The sequence below is a fragment of the Rhinoderma darwinii genome, chromosome 3 (assembly GCF_050947455.1).
Source record: "Rhinoderma darwinii isolate aRhiDar2 chromosome 3, aRhiDar2.hap1, whole genome shotgun sequence".
Lineage (NCBI taxonomy): Eukaryota > Metazoa > Chordata > Amphibia > Anura > Rhinodermatidae > Rhinoderma > Rhinoderma darwinii.
In genome coordinates, this window is record NC_134689.1 from 395412693 (window position 1) to 395417468 (window position 4776).

Sequence of the window (4776 nt, forward strand, 5' to 3'; positions counted from 1 at the left end):
CAAGGCACTTCAGTAAAGTTAACGTGGGAGTATGGCTGGATTCACACGAGCACATTACGTCCGTAATGGACGGAACGTATTTCGGCCGCTAATCCCGGACCGAACACACTGCAGGGAGCCGGGCTCCTAACATCATACTTATGTACGATGCTAGGAGTCCCTGCCTCTCCGTGGAACTACTGTCCCGTACTGAAAACATGATTACAGTACGGGACAGTTGTCCTGCAGCGAGGCAGGGACTCCTAGCATCGTACATAACTAGCCCGGCTCCCTGCAGTGTGTTCGGTCCGGGACTTGCGGCCAAAATACGTTCCATCCATTACGGACGTAATGTGCTCGTGTGAATCCAGCCTAAGTGACAGCACAGCGTGATCAAGTTGAGTTGCGAGTACTGCTAAAAATGAATGGAGGGAAGTGTATGACGCTGATTGGTCAGCGTCATACACTTCTCTGTACAACGCCCAGTTGTCTATTAAGAAACTCATTAGCATAAATCTAAACTAGCTCATAACTTGCTCAAAATTGATTGTTTTTCAAAATAAAAACCTCTGTTGTTATCTACATTACAGCGCCGGTCACATTATATAGTAGATAGGGCACTTATAATCTGGTGACAGAACCTCTTTAACCACTTCCAGGCCAGTGACGAGGCCCAATTTCAAGTTTTATCCATCTGCCAATTTAAAAGCAAATTGTTCTTCTATTACTCTTCTAATCTACATGTATTTGGTCTTGTTTTTCTCAGAACATATTGGGCTTCCATATTGTATAAAAAAAATAATAGATATATTTTACTTTTTAAAAAATGTATAAGGAAAAACAGGAAATAAATGTAAAAAAAAATGTGCGAATGTAATTTTAGGTAATTTTTTTTTTTTTTACATCTGGTGCATGCCACTGGGTAAACACACCTAAATACATATTTGGCAACTTCTTCTAACGATACCAAATATGTGTGTATGTCTTACACACAAGGCGGAGCTTACAATGAATGGTGCGCAGACTGGCGTTTGGAGAGCAATTTTTCCAAAGCTGGTTCGATAATGATCTTTGTGTGTGTGGCCAAAGTCGTTGTGTAGCCCCATCCTAAAAATGTACAATACATCTATACATATGATATGAAAGATATAGATAGAAATAATAATCTTTATTTGTATAACACAAAAAAATAATAATTGCAATTTAGATCTATCTATCAAGCTCAAAACTATCTCTCATATATCTATAAATGTCATATATTTCTATCATCTATCTATGTCATATCTATCTGATTTATCAATGTATCTATCTTCTAATTGTCATATCTATCTGTCTAATTAATAGTTATTGTATATAGAAGATATTTAGTGTATAAAGAGACAGAAATAGAGGACAGGACAAGTTAGAGGGGGTTTGACACAAGGGATCGTCGCGACGATGAGGAAAGTATAGTGATCATTGTGATCACTGATTGGTCTCTGGGCAGAGCACCGTGATGTCAGCTGTCTCACGGAGCTAAATGCCACTTCAGACCGGCAAACAGGCTATCGCTGCATGACGCACTGAAACGGCCCTGCAGAGTTACACAAGGACCGCCCAGATAAGGCGATCCAGAAGTGGTTAAAGCTAACAGTGAGGACATTATAGCTCAATTTTTCTATTCTTTACCGCAAGATTCAGTCTCCAGAGAGACTGTCAAAAATTGCCATGCTGACTATATTTCAAGTCATCCTGGCGGGGTATTGGTAAAAGTTTTCAATCAGCAATAATCACGCCTCGGATAAACCTCATTGGCTATGATACTGCCACTGCGCAAAGCTACCGATAGATGTGAGAAGCTGCAGCCTCCGTACCTTGAACTCTTTTCACGCTGCGGAGACATCTCGCACACGACAGTAAGAGTTGAAGCACATAAAGCAAAGGATTCTGGGAGGCAATATGCTAATAAACTCCTCCCCTCAATCTTGAACAATGGATAAAAGGAGAACGAAACCAAAGACCACGTGATGGGGGAGGGGGGAAAAGAACACAGAGGATCGGGCTGCGTTTGAGATTTTAAACGTCCACAATAATGTTTTATTTGCGCATTTGGCTACTAGTGTCATTTATCACTGCCATGTGAACTTTTTGATTGAGAATAGCTTTATTAGCAATCGGTCATCAGCAACATTCATATAGTGTACTGCATATATATATATAGATTTTTATTTTTTTTTCATCTATTTATTTCTAAAGCTTATATAGCACCAACCTATTTCGCAGCGCTGTACAGAGATTATCATCATTGGTGACTGGTCTGGTCATCGTACTCCAAATAAACAATAAATTAAAGGGGTATTCTCCTATTTATAAAGTGATGTCATATCGCTAGGATACGCCATCGATTTATATTTGGTGGGGATCTGACCGCCACTGATCCTGAGCATGAAGGCTGCTGATTTAGGGTACAGTCACACGGGGTGTTATTTTCCGGTAGCAGAAGAATCCGCTGTGGATATTTACACCGCAGTGTACAGCACTCAACTTATTTCCATCGGCCTCATAGACATTGAATAGAGCGGCACCGCACGTGCTCGACCGCCGCTCCATTCATTTTCTATGGGATTGCCGGACATAGTTGAGCGCTGTATCCAGCGGTGGACTCCCCAGCGTCATGTTGATAGGTGATAAATTGTATTGACGAGAAAACCCCTTTAACCCCTTCTTGCAAAGAGCCATAAATGTATGACACGAAGAGCTGTGTCTGCACCATCAGCAGCAGGTGTCAGCGGAATATTACAGGGGAGATCGACCGGGATCGGAGATACAGGAATATCGCAATGTATTATATAAGGGATCGAAAAAAAACAATGCACAAAAAATTAAATTTAATTAAAAAAATAAAACCCTTTTTTCCTCCATAAAAGGAAACCCCCTACTATACGTATTTGGTATGGCCGCAATCTTTACCACCTGGACGAAAAATAAAATATACACGTTATTTATACTACATGGTGAACAACTTTATAAATAGACCTAAAAAACATGGCAGAATAGTTGTTTTTTTTTTCATTCCCCCAATACAAATGTAATAAAGATAAAAGTAGATAAAAGTTTGACAAACTTCTGACATGGAGAGAAATTCTGGGGAGAAAAAGAGAGCGGCGCTGCTGTACTACATGTTTACAAGGCAATAAATGCATTTTCGGGCCGTGCTCCCATACAAAGTATGGGAACACGGCACGCAAAATGCAAAAGAACGGACATGTTCCATAATTTTCGGAACATTTCTACGGCACGGACACCCATCCGTAGTGCTACAGAAAGGTGTCCGCGTTCAATGAAAGTGAATGGGTCCATTTTTGCGGACCGCGATTGCGGTCCACAAAAACTGAGGTTTTTTACGGTCGTGTGCATGGGGCCTGCGTACATCAGCGTCTGAATTATACACAACTGCTATAGGTGAGCACGGTTTTTTTTTTATCTGCACTAAGTGGCGCCGTGCATTTCTTTTTTTCTCCCTACAGAAAACTTCTGACATGTCATAGTGACATGTCAGACGTTTGGATTGGTGGGGGTCTGAGCACTGAGACCCCCACCAATCGCTAGAACGAAGCAGCTGAAGTGCTCAGCCGCTTTGTGTCTGTTCGGCTTTTTCCGGAAATAAATGTATTGGTGAACGGACGCAATAGAAAGTCTATGAGCTCGTACTCCGATACATCGGCTTTCCGGAAAAAGCAGAACAGAAACGAAGCAGCTGAGCACTCACACGAGCACTTCAGCTGCTTCGTTCTAGCGATTGGTGGGGGTCTCAGTGCTCGGACCCCCACCAATCCAAACTTCTGACATGTCACTATGACATGTCAGAAGTTTGTCAAACGTTTAGTTACACTTTAAACAATACATTACATGTACCCCAAAATAGATCCTATAAAAAAATTATACTCGATCTGCCAAATATATGCCCATAAACGGCTACAAAGATAAGAAAAAAAAAATTATGACCATTGAAACAATTTTTTTCTATGTTTATATATTTATTGTTGTGTACTTACCACATATAGACGTGCTAATACGTCTAAAATTATGTGTTGTAATAATGTCAACCTGTACTCGTGAGGATGCAGAAGTTGTGATTAACTGGCAAGATCGACACTGCTGCCATTAGTGACGGATGTGATGACACAAAGTAACAGATTACAACCGCTTTGCCGTTCCACGACCCTCTTGCGTTCAACCTTATGAGTCAGTCTCCAGAGAGACTGTCAAAAATTGCAATGCTGACTATATTTCAAGTCATCATAGCGGGGTATTGGGAAAAGTTTTCAATTAGCAATAATCACGCCTCGGATAAACCTCATTGGCTATGATACTGCCACTGCGCAAAGCTGGATAACCCAGCAACACAGCTCCAGTCACACACTCAGCACTATCGAGACAGCTTAGAGGGAAAGAATTACATGGTGTACCTAAAAATGCACAAAATCACACACCCGCAATGGATCATGGGAAAATATATGCTAATGAAGCCGCTCCCAAATTACGCTGTTATGCTTTTGTTTTATTGCCTCCTATACTGTATACACGATACATTCTATACTAACCAATACGCGTCCATTTGACCGAAGACCAAAACCAGAATAGTATGCAATTTACCGAATTATTGCAACCAGCTTGCTTTTATGACGCAGCTTGTATGCAAGTGAGGAAATGCATGCCGGGAGTTTTGTTCTTATAGAGTCTTCAAGCTCTATGAGCTAGCGGGTTTTTTGCCTTTGTCACGCGTAGGTTTTGTCAATAAAGTTATTCGCCAAACAA

General features: G+C 41.0%; 2 non-coding genes across 2 annotated transcripts; both read right to left on the reverse strand.

Annotated features, from left to right (window-relative positions):
* Positions 1-1659: 1659 nt before the first annotated feature.
* LOC142751272 (U4 spliceosomal RNA) lies at positions 1660-1799 on the reverse strand. Its single transcript, XR_012882826.1, has one exon. It is a non-coding gene; the product is annotated as a U4 spliceosomal RNA (small nuclear RNA).
* A 2409-nt stretch (positions 1800-4208) lies between these two features.
* LOC142751262 (U4 spliceosomal RNA) lies at positions 4209-4348 on the reverse strand. Its single transcript, XR_012882816.1, has one exon. It is a non-coding gene; the product is annotated as a U4 spliceosomal RNA (small nuclear RNA).
* Positions 4349-4776: the final 428 nt, after the last annotated feature.